This window comes from Lissotriton vulgaris, chromosome 1_1, assembly GCF_964263255.1.
Source record: "Lissotriton vulgaris chromosome 1_1, aLisVul1.2, whole genome shotgun sequence".
NCBI lineage: Eukaryota > Metazoa > Chordata > Amphibia > Caudata > Salamandridae > Lissotriton > Lissotriton vulgaris.
In genome coordinates this window covers 2,040,106,234-2,040,122,702 of record NC_141685.1, presented here as the reverse complement: position 1 = coordinate 2,040,122,702, position 16,469 = coordinate 2,040,106,234, and the positions used below count along the sequence as shown (strand labels likewise).

Here is a 16,469-nt window from a genome sequence, read left to right as displayed (position 1 = left end):
AATATATATGTTCGTCGGGTGTTACTTATGCTGTCTGAGTGGCTGGTGGCGGGATGCCATGAGCTATGCAATCGTACAGTATGAAAGAAAGAGATGGCGGCCATCTTGTAGGGGTTATTCTCAATGTGTAAGGCAAATAGTGATTGGTGTATCATATATACACAATAACACCATAAAAATATAAACAAGTGAATAAGAAATAATATACTAATTATTGTAGACGATCAATAAAATGTTCAAATTAAAAAATTATTATCAACATTCAAATACATGTAAAAATAAAGACAAATAATATAAACTATAGAAACAACTAATTCTAATAACATCTATTTAACCCAATAATTTGAAAAGTATTGAAGACTAAGAATATTAAATATACTATTCTCACTCTAGTTTATGTAAAATTAGGGAAAGTGCTGGACTTCAGAGGAGTTAGATTTACTATTCTTACTCCAGTCATTGCAACAGTGGGGAAAGCGTTGGATTATGGAAGGGTGGCATATACCATTACCACTCCAGTCTAAGCAATACTAGGGAAAGCGTTGGACTTCAGAGGAGTGAAACGTACTATTCCCACTTCAGTTTACACAACGGTATGGGAAAGTGTTGGAGGGGTTAAATATGCTAATCCCACTCCCAAAAACAAAACGGTATGGAAGTATTGAACTTCATGGGGGTTATATTTACTAGTTTCTCTCCAGTCAGCATAAATGTTGGGAAAGCGTTGGGCTTTGGAGCGGTAGAATTTACTATTCCAACTGCAGTCTGTGCAACAGTAGGGAAAGTGTTGGATTTCAGAGAAGTGAAATGTATTATTTTCTCTCCAAAGAGGGCAAAAGTAGGGAAAGTATTCGATTTCTGAGGGGTAAAACACCTATTCCAACTCCAGTCTGTGCAACAGCTGGGAAAATGTTGGATTTCAGAGAAGTGAAATTTACTATACCATTAAATGGTAGGGAAAGTGCTGAACTGCAAAGAGGTTCATTTTACTAATCCATCTGCAGTCCAAGCAAGAGTAGGGAAAATACTTCACTTAGAACACATTGCATATATGAGAACCCCATAAATGTAGAGAAAATATATATTTCTCAATAAAAAATATTACATAACATAAATAACATAAAAATATATATGTATTAAAAAACTAAAAACAATCAACTTACATAATTACTCTTCAACAAAAAAAATCAATGATCAATTAATAAATAATTGGTATTCAATTATTAATTAATTAGCGTCCTACCCTGTACCTCTACAAACCTAGCAGCCACACTTAAAATGTAACTACAAAAACTATTCCACAACTTACATATTTACAATAAATTAAATATTTAATTAATAGTTAATACCTAATTGTTATTAATTTTTACTTACTTAATTAACTTCCCAACCTATACACCTACAAACTTAGCATACTGAAACTAAAATAAAATGAAATTAAATAAGTAATCCACAATTTACATATTAAACATTCAATTAAACAATTTATTTACACTTAATTAATTGTTATATAATTATTTCTCAATTAATTTCCCACCCTGTTCCGCTACAAACCTAGCATCCAACAAATAAAATATAAGTAAATAAATCAGTTTTCCTTAACATAATTAAAAATGAATTACATAATTATTTAACAATTAATAATACATTATTAATTAGTTATTACTTAATTAACTTCCCACCCTACTCCTTTACAAACTTAGTAGCCCACCCACTAAATCTAAGTAAAACAATACGTATTACTTACATTCCTAGAATAAAAAGCAATCACGTAATCAGTTAACAATCAATTATTACTTAATTAAATTCCTACTTTAAACCCCTACAAGTCTAACAGCCTCTTAATAATATATAGCAAAAATAAATCAGTATCATATAAATGACATAATAAGTATCAATCATATGATTAAATAAAATGTATACAATAATTCTTAATTATTTATTACCTAATTAACTCCCACCCTATCCCCTAAAAACCCAACAACCAACAATGCCACTATAAATTACTATTACAAATGTATAAAAAATTCTAAATCATTTAACATTTCAAGTTATATTTAAAACAATAAATAACATTTAGGTGAAGAATAGTTTCATAAAATGAATATATCAGCTAAAACTTGTTAAAATAATTAAAAATGATATTTTTAATTTCTATATTAATGAAAATGATATAAAACATCAACATTATTTATAACAATCTTACTTACCTAAACAAACAATTTTCTTGACACCAATATTTATGCATCACGATACTTGTGTGCCAAGGTATTTTATTTTTAGATATTTCTGTCTCGCTATATCTTTCAATCAATATTTTCTCCAAACACCAAAAGAGTTCATCCTATGTGTATGATGTTAGAAAGTCATCCTTTTGCCCTGTTCACCCCCATTCTTTGCTAAATGATACTGGTGGTAACTGACTCTGACTGTACCCTGGGCTCTGCTAAGCAGGCCCTAGGGCCAGTGCTATGTGTGAAAAGCAGTTGCTTGCAGACACTTTCAGATGTGCCTTGCTGTGTGCCTGCTTTCTTCTTAATGGTAGTCCTGTTTTGTAGTCTGTCTATAAAAGTAAGTTCTCACAATTGGTATTGACAGACCCTATAAGTCACTAATATATAATAGGACTAGGGGATTCAAACTACCTTTATCTCCCTAATATGCGATAGGGCATAGAAGTGTAGAGGCACAGCAGATTTCCTGCACTTGCATGTGTGCAATGCGGAGTGGCTGCTTTCATTTTAAAGGCAGCCTGGCTTCTAAATTGTCTTCAAATGTAAATTGTATGCAAGCTTGACGTTGGTGGTATGAGCACTTAAAAAATTATAATCTGCCTTATTCCTACATATTAGGTACCCCAGCGTCTCCCCTAGGAGTCTCAGGGTGGGGGGTCACAATACTATAAGCAGGGGTCTTATAATAGATGTTTTATATGTCCTCAGAAGGGAAAAACTGCCCATTCATTTAATTTTTCCCCATTGTAGATACCTAACTCCATAGGCTAACATTGTAATATTTTATTTAATTATAAATATTGCTAGGAAAGGAGTGAAATATAATACAAAGACTTAAAAGATTTGTATTGATTATTCCAAAAACTTGCCAATGTTGAATTTATCATAGCTAGTACATAAACGAAGTTATGGAATTTTCTCTTACATAAGCCAAAATCCAGCTTCCTACTGGTCTGTGCTGATTGGACAGCTAAATAGACTTAGCCAGGCTGCTTTGATTATATGATAAGTGGCCTGGCCTGAGCAGACATCATCGATAGTTAGATCTCTGCAGCTGCGGAGGATGGGTCCTGCAGTGGGAGCTGGGTAATTTAAAGTGAGCTCAAAGGTAGAGCAGATCAGTAAGGAATGCCAGGAGTACCTACCTTCACTTTTTGGGCCTCAGCCAGATGGCAGGTTTAGAAAGGAATTTGCAGAGATCAGGGGGAGAGCTGATGTAAATGAACCACATGGTGGGTTGGTTTAGCTAGCTCTTACTCCTCTGTAGAGAAATCATCCATTTTGGACTTTGTAAGAGCAGTGCTTCGTGGGACAAGAAGATGCCAAATTTGGAGGAAGTTGTCATCCTTTTGGGTAACACTCAGCATCTCATTGGATAGAAATGCCTCTGCTTGCCACCCCATAACACTGAATAAATATCAGAGAGCTGCATGGTCTCTCAGTTCTGCTGCCCTAAATTACAGAGAAAGAAGGACTGCCCTGCTGGAATCTGGATATGCACCCAAAGGTCTGCACTGTGACAGACTGCGCCTGCTGCACAATCTGGTACTACAGCCCTGGGGACTATGCCTGGCTTCAAGAAGGCTTAAGAAGTGGACTCCCTGCAAGCTACAGGCTAACAGAGCCCACCTGTCTCATCTCCACCAAGTGTCCTCATCCTGAAGTGACTTTTTTAAGGATTTGGCCAAGTGCATTGTGGAAGTTGTGTACAGAAATCCCAGAGACCATCTAGAAGATTCCAGACCTTTGGATTGGTGTTTTGGACACCTGGTACCTGCAAGGATACCTTCAGAAAGCACCTCCTGAAGTTTGGAGAACTTTTGGGAAAAAGCTCCATAAGCTGACCAATCCGATCATGAGAGACAAGTTGATTGCCTTCAATAGTGACCCAGACAGGGTTCCAGGTTTGTACAGCTCTCCTCTCGATTTCCAGGATTTGACCAGGTCTCAAGGAATGTGAAGCTGGTGAACCATCTCCAAATCCATCCTGCTGTGGGGGATCAAGCACAGTCAGAAGAAAAAGCTTCAGAAAAGCTTCTAAGCGTAAAGGTAACATTCTGACCGGGCCTCCCACTTAGTGTATCTGACCAGGACTCGATCTCGGTCTGCCTCAAAATTTGACTCCATCCCGGTAAGAGCTACCAGATGTCCCAGAGTGGTGGTATATGTTTTTAAGCCCTTTAAGTGATTAATCTTTAAAAATTCACTTCTCCGGTTCCCTACATTGGATTATTGTTATTTTGATGAATTTTTGTTCATTAAAATATTTTCTATTTTTATAAATTGGTGTGGGATTTTTATTGTGTGTTGTGTCTTACTTATTTGATGTATTGGTATTTTTAAATGCTTTACAATTCTGTCTCTTAAGTTTGGCCTGACTGCTCGTTATCATCTACCAAGAGTTGGGCAAGAGGCTAATTTACTGAGACCATTACTGGACCCTGTACTGTGCTAGTGGCCTTATTACTAGTGGCAAGTGCATACTCATCCCTACCAATAATCTACTTTCTAACATATAAGTGCCAAGTACCCAGCCCCAATGGGTAAACATATCCTCAGTGTCCAAGTATTTATAAAGGAGGTTCTAGTCAGGCAACAGAAGAGATACATTTTCCCCATAAATAATGAACAACACACTTATAATCAGAAGTAGAACAGCCCTCAAGAATTCCACTCTTTACTCAGAAAGTGTATTCTCACACTAAGGGCCCGAGTCTGATGTCGGACGGACCTGAGTCCGTCTGACATCAGCCAGGAACTGTGACTGAACGACCTACTGACTTACACCTTTAGCTTAAACCATCATCTATGTAATTTGTACTCATGTAAAATTTTAAAGAATGTGAACTTAAGGGCCAGATTATGATGACAGCTGTCACAGGATTGAGGTCACATTTTCAGTGGTCTGACTGCTGCCTCCTTGGCAGGCCGACCGCCCAATTACAATATGTGCAGTGAGACCACCACAAGACTGCCGCCACCGCCGACATTTCGAAGTCACAATTAAAGGGTTGACCCAACGGTACTGGGACCTTGGTGTTAAGTAGTACAAAGAAGGGGTCCCAGACTAATTAGAACATATATATACAAAAGATTCTATAAACTTTAGATACATATTACTCGTACCCTGAGTTTGAAGAGGAATGTTGTTTATTCACATCCTCTTAGTTTGACATTTCATGTATAATACATAATCCACATTTACATTAGTGCCCATGAGAAGAAGGAAGGGAAAAGGGTTTGTGAGGGTAAGGTGTTGAAGGAATATTGAAAAAGTTGCATGTGATAAAACAGCAATCCGTAAGTTTGAATCACAGGGGTGTTATAATCAATCACCCAATACATAAGTACAAACACATTCCATCCTATCCCAGTCGTTTAGTTACACAGTGGTTATACATTGTTGTAAGCTGGGCAGGTCGTTGGTATGACAGTCGACGTTTTGACCCCTGTTGTGTGTAGGTTGTTTTCACCTTACAGTGGGGTCTTCATCAGGACGTGAAGGGAGGGGGGGCACCTAAAGTTAAAAAACAGGGAAATTTTAGATGAAGGGACTATGAGTGGGTCAGATTATAATACAATTAATGTGAAATATTTACCAAAAGGGGGGTTTCTTGGAAAGGGCCAGCAGGCTCCTCTTGTGGGTGAGCGTGGGAAACTACCTGTGAATGGTAAGAGTAGTCTACTAATCATCATAAACCAATTAAGGGTTGGTTGCACAGTTAAACCATGTATATGTCCATTTCCAAGGAAAGGAAAAACTAGTTGATAAACACATACATACTGAGGCATAACATTAAAACCAAGACATTAATATTCATACTGCAATCCACAATATGTATAGTATTTCTGTACAATTATGCAAAACTGATGAAACCCAGCCGGGTTAAAAACTGTCATGCAAGATAACTTACTAAAAAACCAGCCGGTTCAAATTACAATAACCGTGATTGGGGCAGAGCCAGCAGTATAGTCAAAGACAGCACCCTTGAATATAAACCATGAGCATATTTATTTAACAGGTTTAAATGGGAACACAATTGCACACTGCCTAAATGGTGGGGGAGAGGGAAAGAGAGAGACCACATGGGGACGTTCTCGTCGGAAAAGTTGTAACAATAAAAGTTACAGAGTTTCAATGAACAAACACACATCCTAATGCACCTACTATATATGGGTTCAAAAATTAAATACCTATGTACTGTCCATCAGTGGCAGTGTAGGTAGAGTCAAATTCAGCGATCCCCGCCGGATTGCCGATTTTCGTGTGAATCTGAAAGTTAAAGGCGGGATGGAAAGGTTCACGGCCTTGTTGGTAAAGGAGCGGGGGGGAGGAGGGGGTACAGGGACTCAAGCAGAGTCTGCATGCGCTTACCGTACGGGAGAGTAATCATCCCAGGGATGGATCGGGGAAAACATCCGTGGCCCAAACAAGGTCGTGTTTATGTTTTACACGCGCGCACGAGCAGCAGCTGGATGCTGGTGCTGCGCGTCCATAAAAGAAAGACTGAGTGGACGTGGCGCATTGAAGGTGTTAAATTCAACCTCCATAATACGATGAACCGACAATTAAGGTTAACTTCAACCTCCACAATACGATGAACCCACAATTAAAGTGAATATTGATGTAAAATTGCATCAGTTGTTTGGACAATTAGAGATAGCACATGAATTACAATGTAACATTAAAAAATGGAACATGTCATTCTTCTACATTACTGAGGGCAGGATGTTAACCACATGATCAGTATAACAAATAAATATAATATAACAAATACAGGCATTGAATACATGATAGCAGAGGCCTGGAGAAAAATGACAAGCAATTCTTATATGTTGCTGAGGGCAGGATGTTAACCACATGATCAGTATGACGAGTACAGGCATTGAAAACATTGTAGTAGGGGCCTGAAGAACAATGACACAGTTCAATTCGGTAAGCCTCGAATTTTTCAAGTTGTGATTAAAATGTGCGGTATATCTATTAGGACTTAAACATGACAATCAATTGAGCACTGCTTTAGTGAGGAGGTAAACAGAGCAAATTATTATGATGAATACAGGAAAACACCAGTGTCAAAGTTCAACATAAACAAGCTAATTGTGCATAACTAGCATCCTGTTCATTGAGCCCGCTATGGATAGTATCTAGTGAAGTCATCCATTTGCTTTCCCTAAGATTGAGAATGCCTGAGATATTACCTCCTCTAGGGCCTAAAGTAACCTTTTCGAGTACAACCCACTTGAGTTCATTAGGTGTATGATTCTTGATTTTACAGTGGTCAACTAGGGGCGCCCCCTGAACTTCACATCTTATCCTACTTTGGTGTTGTAAAATGCGTGCCTTAATGTTTTGTTGGGTTTGGCCTATGTAGGCTAATCCACAGGGGCACGTGATGCAGTAGATGACACAGCTGGTGTTACAGTTTGTAAAGGATTTGAGTCTGATGGTATGCTGTTGATAAGTAAAGTATTGAGTTTGGGTGGTGGTTTTGCAGGCCTTACATTGTCCACACTTGAAATGCCCTATCATTGGGGGTAGATTCCACATTGTTCTTAAGGTGGGCTGTGCAGGGGTGTCCAGAAATGAACACACTACATGGTCGCGTACACTTTTAGCCCTTTTAAATGCGTGCATAGGAGGGTCACTTTGATCTATCTCATCAGATATTAGAGGCCAAAGTTTATTCACAATTTTGCGGATCACATTGCTCTGTGTGCAGAAGGTGGTTACACATATCAAACGCTCCTGTTTGTCTTCATCCCTGGATTGAACTGTTAGTAAATTCTCGCGAGGACTGTACCATGCCCGCTTCTGAGCTTTTTTAATGAGTCTGCGAGGATCTCAATGGATCCAGCTCTACACGTATTCCCGGTGCTGTACCTGATACACTAGCAGCAACTCATGCACCGTTGCAGATGTCGCCGCAGGTACGCAATAACACAACTCTGCACACAACAATACACAATACTTGGGCAGATATAGGGTCCCTGTCACACAAGACACCCTGGTGGAGACAGGAACATATCCACAAGTGTACCCACACATTGCCTACTTGCCTACAAATCACCACTCCGCATCCAGGTCACCCACCAACCTCGATATTGATGTTATGTCCCGGTCATGTCACAGCAGCGGTGAAGACGTGGGTAAACATGCGCACAATGAAGAAGGCAAGACCAGCGCCTGGCATGGGCAGTGCACAAAGAACAAAGGGCCACACCTCCACCCTCCATACAACAGGCCCCCATCTAAACATAAAGAGACATGCTTTGTGCCCCCGTGCACCCCCATGCACAAGAACCAGCCAGGTGAATCCACACCCTGCACCACACACCAAACAACAAGGGTCTCAGCAGAGTCCAAGCACAAAATGAATAACCACAGAGAACAGGAACAGCAATCCAATTGGACACACAGCCTGCCAAGTCACACACACATACCCCACGCTGACACACAGCCACATACTCAGACCAGATGTCAGCAGCAATGGAGGCCAACAAAATAAGAAAGCTAAAGTGAGGTGCACACAAATAGAAGGGCAAGGACACAACCACTATGCAGGTGTACATCACGTGCAAGAGAAGGAAAATATAACAACACCCTGAGCACATCAAATCACACTTGGCTGGAACAGTAAAACCAAACCACAGTTACCTCTGTGCAGCAACTCAGGGAGGCAGCAAGGCAAACCATGCTTAGGCACAGGGATGAAAGGAAGTCTCTGAAGTCAAACAGTGAGCAGCCACACATCTGCATCCAACTACTTGACAGGTGTATGGCAGCAGCACAACACACAGGGCCCATGGTCACACTCCATTGTGTCAGGACTGTCAAACATAAGAAGGATCCTTCACACACACCCCCAACCTATCACCTGCAGCACACAACACCAGTGTCAAACACACAGAAGGGTGCCAATAATGTCCAGTCAATACACTGAAAAACAATCACACTCCCTGGGGGGCATACAAAAAAATCACACACATACCTAGGGGTGCATGAACCATTGCTGGCACCAAAACAAAAGCCAAACACGCACCACACAAACAACATACACAGAAGGACAACAAGACCAGATGTGTGCAGTAAAACAGTGGAAAGGCAATGGGAGCAAAGACAGAACAGGAATACGCGACATCATCACCCAGGAACAATGCACTGACAACATACCCTAACACAGACAAGAAGTGCATCATCTCAAAACAATCATGGACACAAACTAGGACTAATTGGCCTACAATGAAACACAGACAGACATACCACACCACCAATCAAGTCAACATGGTGTCATAGTGTACCACAAACATGCACATGCACAATCCTGACAAATGTCAGGTCACATATGAGATGAGAAATCCACAAGGATGCACCCAAAACAAACCCAGGAACAAGATTAGCTCTATGTGCATGTGACAGACAACAAGTAATGCAAACCACACTGGCAACATACATCTGAATGAATCACAACCCACTAACAAAACAAACACACTGACATGCAAATAAAACATCACACAGAGAGCATCTGTCAGCTGCAAGAGACAACACAGGCCAAAACTACACACATCCACATCAAACACACTACAGATGCACATGCTAATACAGCACATTGCAAACACAGCAATACATCAGGGGGAACACCAGGCAAGGACAAGGCAACATACACTCACAGGACAGCATGCACAACAAGCAGTGTGTGCACAACAAACATACCCGTTCCACACATAAATGAGTGACACACCATGAACCCCCATAACACTAATCAGCACAGCACACAGACAACATTACACTCCGGAAGGGAAGCAGTACCTCAGCAAACACACACAGCTAACCCAACACCCACAGATGCACAAGTCTGGGACACCCAGGTGAAAAGAACATGACCAGAGGACTGTGAAGCACTTACAGATGAACTGCATATTAGCAACCATGGCTGCAAAACAGTACAAGAAAATCACATACAACCAATTGGGAAACTGTCCTGAGTGGCACATTGATCCTGTGCACAGTACAGCACCACAAAGCATGGTGTAACAAAATGAAGTAATGGGTATGCACACACACTGGCAACCCAAGGGGACACCTAACATGAGAGTGTGGTGGGGTGTAAGTCAGTAGTGGACAGGTTGGGAGTGCACCACACTAAAATTGATAGAGTGCATACTCACAATGGGTAGGCATCAGAGGCACAGATAGGGTATGGTATCACTGCATACCCCACATGCCATAATGGAGCCAAAGATGCCCCAAGTGACAGCAATGCATGAGAAAACACACCCACAATGTCAGTGTGGCTGAGCATGGCTGCACAGGGAGTGCAAACAGTATTGAGACACATGGCTGAACAACAAAACAGAACACTTGACTTGGCAGTAATACACTCTGCATACTCACACTTGCCACTGACAACAAGTAGGTGTCCCCCAGAAGTGCAAGGACATACCAACACACTGCACAGTGCACAACCTATAAATCCAACATGTGCACACAATCACAAGCACAGGGCTGACAAATTCAAATAACAGGCATCCAATTCCTGGACTCCACATGTGTGCAGTTGACATTTTAAGGGCACACACACATCAACACCACTGACAAAGATACCCCATTCACACTGCACACTTCTTGACCAACCAGGTGCACATATTGAAATTCACCCACGTGACTAGGATGACTGGCCATCACAAGATGAGCATACACCAACACTGCTGGTCGCATATCAAGAAAGATCATACATACATGATTACCCTGGCCAGCCACCCTGTAATCCTGTGGCTAGAATTCCACTTTGTCCTGACAGTGCATACAGACATATAAAGAGAAAATTCTCCCTCACAACGTAAAATCTTATTTCATCTACATTAATTAAATTACAAAATGTGAGCACCAAGAAGATTTCAAATACTCAATCAAATCACAAAAATATATTATTTTATTCCATTTCTTTTCTTAAAAATTGTTTTCATCGTCTTGTTCTTTTTTTTGGCAAAGATTTTTTAGAACATACATTTAGACAACACCGCACAAATTATTCCAAATAAAGATACACATATTTCAATAGAAAGAATAATAAAGCATTATATACAAGAAAAATAATTATAATAAACCTTGGTAGAAAGACACAAACCAAATACACACACAACCATTCATACCACACTCTCAGCAACCTTTACACACATCACATATATCTGAGAAGCTCAGCTGCAGAATAACATTGTAGTTTAAATGACCAAGTCCAACAACTGCATATAGCAGGATCTTAACAAGGCTATGGTCGACGCATTTCGGTGGCTACAGAAATGATGACATGCCACCGTCCTCAGGACCTGCAAGATATAGAGCCTTAAAAAGAGCCTCTCAACCCGGGGGAAAGGCACAACCTAGAAAAGTATAAAGATAATAAGAACAACTGGCCCACACAAGGAAGATATATAAGTTACAATATTTTATGCAAGTCTTGGACCACCAAAATTATACTCATTACCATTGCTTTGACATTCAAGTATTGCGAAATTCATACCAATGTACTACATTAATCCCAGAGTGAAAACCACATATACCAACTCATTGAGCCCCTACCTACTCAGGGCTACTAATGAGTTATACAATACCCAATGTGTACATATACCACCACCAATAACACGTGAATAGACACAAAAGTAACAAAAAACAAGATGTGACAACTTAACCAATGTTCAAAAATCCACAACAGAACCAGACCCATGACATAATGGATACTTACTGATGAATCATCTGGCTTTTGCAAAAGTACATCCAATTTTATGTATATCCAACACCAACTAAGGGAAATGTTCTATTGTCCCTCCTATGGATTGCCAAACTTTAAATTGTGTTCTACTATCCTGTATAAACAGACCAAAAGATATTCTCATGTCCAAGTCCAATCATACTCTAATGGGGACAAGCCCATAACCATATGATTACTAAGTCAAATGGTATAAAGAAACCAGCATATATCAGCAAGATCAACAACCCCACCAAATTAAAAAATAGTATCACCTATCAGGGGAACACACTTTCGTATGATCGGCGCACTTAACTGGTTTACACACTCTCTTACCTGATAATGACTGAGAAAGATATGCTGCTGCTTCTCATATAAATTGTATTGTCCTTTCTGAAGGCCAAATGTTGCTGTTGATTGTACTTCTCCAATAGAAATAAACGTTGTATCGGCGTTCTAACACGGTCACCAGGTTATATCCCTAAGGAAAAGATTGACAAGGTGCATACCATTGATATAGATAGATTAGCCCTTAGCTACATTATTGTCACATGCCAACAAATCTCATATCAGGAGAAAAGTACCTTGAAAGGTGAAAAAAGGCTGATCCCAGCAAAACCTCAGTCTCCGTGTTTAGCACAGGTCCTTTTAAGCAAAACAACTCCTACTCAGCTCTAAATATAACGAAACAATCCACAATCTCTCTCTGATCAATCCAAGGTACAGTGTTTTATCTCAAATGACTCATTACTGGTATTTACCTTTTAAATAACTTTCTCCTCTTGTAAATCAAATCCTGTTCCCCAGCAGTGTGCTACATCCTCTATCGTTCTGAAACAAAATAGAGTACTACCCCTAATTAATGAATTGCCATGCTACTCTAACATGAGGCACTAAACAAGATGACAATATCCCCGTATTGCACACCACGTTGTGTAGTAACAAAGTGCAAAGTCACTAAAAAATTCAATTTTGCGTGTCATCATTCAAACGTGCAAACAAAACGATGGATTTGGGCCCAGATCTTTGGACTGGGTTGAATGTGTGACATTGATCCACATTCGGTCCACAACCTGTTTTGTTTGCAAATACCGCCATAAGTGCGCTGGGGATGCTCAGACGTGGGTCCCAGGCACTCCACACCACTGGAGTCAAGCTAGCCGGGCTGATGAGAGGTGTTACCTCGAAACCGGTCCGGTCCTCGGATGCTTGATTCCGTTCTGGGAAGGACATGGCTTTTGTAGTTCGGACTGGACTGTTCCCATGGGGCACAGGGTCAGAGCTGATTTGCATATCACCATTGTCTAACCCACGGTGGTGTGGAGTGCAAAAAAACGATGGATTTGGGCCCAGATCTTTGGACTGGGTTGAATGTGTGACATTGATCCACATTCGGTCCATCACCTGTTTTGTTTGCAAATACCGCCATAAGTGCGCTGGGGATGCTCAGACGTGGGTCCCAGGCACTCCACACCACTGGAGTCAAGCTAGACGGGCTGATGAGAGGTGTTACCTCGAAACCGGTCCGGTCCTCGGATGCTTGATTCCGTTCTGGGAAGGATATGGCTTTTGTAGTTCGGACTGGACTGTTCCCATGGGGCACAGGGTCAGAGCTGATTTGCATATCGCCATTGTCTAACCCAGGGTGGTGTGGAGTGCAAAAGAATGATGGATTTGGGCCCAGATCTTTGGACTGGGTTGAATGTGTGACATTGATCCACATTCGATCCATCACCTGTTTTGTTTGATCATTCAAACGTGGCAAATGTGAGCCATGTGATGACCACACTGCCAAATAGCCTGCCGTTGGCTCCATTTAACCAGACACACATATCCCTCTGAGCACACCCAGGGCCCTAAGGGAGGCAAAAATTCACCTCCAAACATGCTGCCACTCTCAAATCTGGAGGGAGCAGAAGTGGACAACACAGACACAGACTCAAGCATAACAGTCAACAATTGCCATGAGCTCATGTCATCCACCAGGTTGTTCTTTGGGGCACAACTACAGTTGCACATTGGTGTCAGACGTCTAGTCCTCACAAATCTGATGTAAGGCAATGCACACATTGAGGAACGCATACTCAGATGATGCACACTGCTGTTCCCTTGGAATTGGAATTGGAATTGGCATTTATAAAGCGCGACTGTCGCTCCGGAAGAAGCATCCTGGCGCTGACTGGAAGGTGTGTAGAAGGATGGAATTGGGCAGGATTAGATGGTGTCCCGCACATACTCGTCAGATGGGATGTCCCTGACTAACCCACTGCAGACGATGCCAGAAGTCCAGGAGTAAGAATGCAATGTCAAGGGACATTACTCCAATGATATGAGGCAACACAGAGGCCACTTACAAGCCACTGCAGCATACTACTAACATCACAGAGAGCAGCGCTGGCCCAGGCTTGGACCACATGCAGCTACTCACAACCAAAGTCACCCCTCCCAGAATACTCACCCCCATCTTGCTGCTGATGCTCCCTCAGACGTGCATCCAGCTCAGACTGTTTCACAGCTAAGATGCAGGCCATTAGTGGTGTCATGCTCCAGGGCACCAACCTGCCAGTCCATGGGAGCAGCCCCAGTGTCATCTCGGCCACGTTCTTGCTTAACCGGCAGATGTCCTCCCACCTCTTGTGACAGTGGGTACGTCATCGGTTGGAGACACCCAGAGCCCTCACCTTGTGTGCAATGGCCCTCCACACGGCCCATGAGCTGCAGGCATGGGAGACAGGAGGGGGAAAATCAGTGACAGTGTTTTGTACCCCTATTTCTCAGTACAGGTGCATGGTGCATGATACTAAGTCAGCCCAACTTCACAGATATGCCAAGCTGAAACCATACTGCATCTCATATGGCACATTTGCATGGGAGAGTCATACGAAAATGCATGCTGGCATGAGTGTGGACACAGTACCTGGTCATCTCTGACACATGCAGTATGCCAGCTCAGAAAGTCATGTGTAGGCTGCCAAATCTACTATCCAGTCTGAGGTTGAGTAAGAGATAGAACACATTTCAATATTTTTTTAGGGGCTGAGTCACTGTGTCCAACACTGTGCAGCCAACAATATCCTATATCTGTGAATCTCTCACTGTGTCATGGAGGTCACATCGAGGGACATGATCTTGGGATCCCACACCCTACTCACAAGTCCTGTTGTGTGCACTCTACAGGGCTGAGACAGCTCTTTGATGAAGAGTCCAGCAAACCACCCACATGGTACACTCTGTACATTCAATGATGTGTCCTAGTCTGATTGGGCAGTGACTGTGTAGGCCAACGTGGGCCAAAAGAAATGTTGCATGAAGGGACAATATGAGAGCCAAAACATTGCCTACACATGCCAGTCAGGACACATGCTGGTGGAAATGGAAGGGGCTGTGCACAAAAGTACGACAATCTGCTACATCATAGGTGAATGAACCCCAGGAGTGTCACCATCTGGTATTAAAGTCCTGAGCATACTGCTAAGCCATGGCTCGTGCAAAGTCAGACACAATTCCACCACTACCCTCTGGATGTAAACCCTTGCTAAGGCCACAGATGAGCCTCTGAATTACATCAGGGACCCTCACATCCATACACACAAGCAATTACTGTCCTGACTCCAGCATTACCAACTTGCTGCATCACTGTATGGCTGACAAGACGATACATTTCCCTCCAATCTCGATGTGCAGGCAGGGAAATGTGTGAAGTAGGCTGCACATCTCTTTCCCCTGGGGAAAGCATGCTAGGCAGTGCATGACACAACCCCACAACCTCAGGCACATACTGCAGCAGATGAACGTCATGTGTGCCCCCCTACACTCTCACTTCCACTCTGAAACACTTACCACGACATTTGGAGCACCATATAGCCTCGGATACCTTGTGAGCACCTCGTCCACCAGGACCTCCAGCTCCTCAATGGTGAAGGGACTGGCCCGGATCTTCTCATTCCTTTCCATCTCTGTGTCCAGGAGATAGGAGCAGCAGCACCTGCAGTTGGTGGCGAGGGGTGGCAGGCAGCAGGCTCTGGAGACAGGAGCAGCAGCAGGTGGTGGTGAGGAGTGGCAGGCAGGCAGCAGGCTCTGGAGACAAAAGAGCAGCAGCAACAGTTGGTGGTGAGGGGTGGCATTTAGCAGTCTCTGGAAACAGGAGCAGATGCAGTTGGTGGTGAGGAGTGGCAGGCAGCAGGCTCTGGAGACAGGAGCAGCAGCAGGTGGTGGTGAGGGGTGGCAGGCGGCAGGCTCTGGAAGCTGTGGAAATGTGAGGCTCTCTCGCACACATATATAGCCCCCTAGGGCAGTGTCAGTGGTTCTAAGCTGCTGAAATTTGTGTTCCAGGTCAGCCTTTTTCAAATGCATCCAATGACCTGCTCCGCGGTGGCAGAGCACGCCTACAGCAATTTTAAAAATTGCAATTGTCTACTGCGATTGAGGTTTCCATTGGCTGTAAGGGCATGGTCCATGGTGGTGACACACCGTAGGGGCCAGGCGTCAC

At 42.3% G+C, this 16,469-nt stretch overlaps 1 long non-coding RNA gene across 1 annotated transcript in view; it reads right to left on the bottom strand.

The window, feature by feature from the left end:
- Positions 1-5,831: 5,831 nt before the first annotated feature.
- The window catches only part of LOC147751576 (uncharacterized), a 50,083-nt gene continuing 39,445 nt past the window's right edge, over positions 5,832-16,469 (bottom strand). Inside the window, exons 3-4 of the long non-coding RNA XR_015300052.1 lie at positions 12,317-12,461; positions 5,832-5,896 (exon numbers count right to left, since the gene is read on the bottom strand). This is a non-coding gene — a long non-coding RNA (uncharacterized LOC147751576). The remainder of the gene's footprint in view (positions 5,897-12,316; positions 12,462-16,469) is intronic.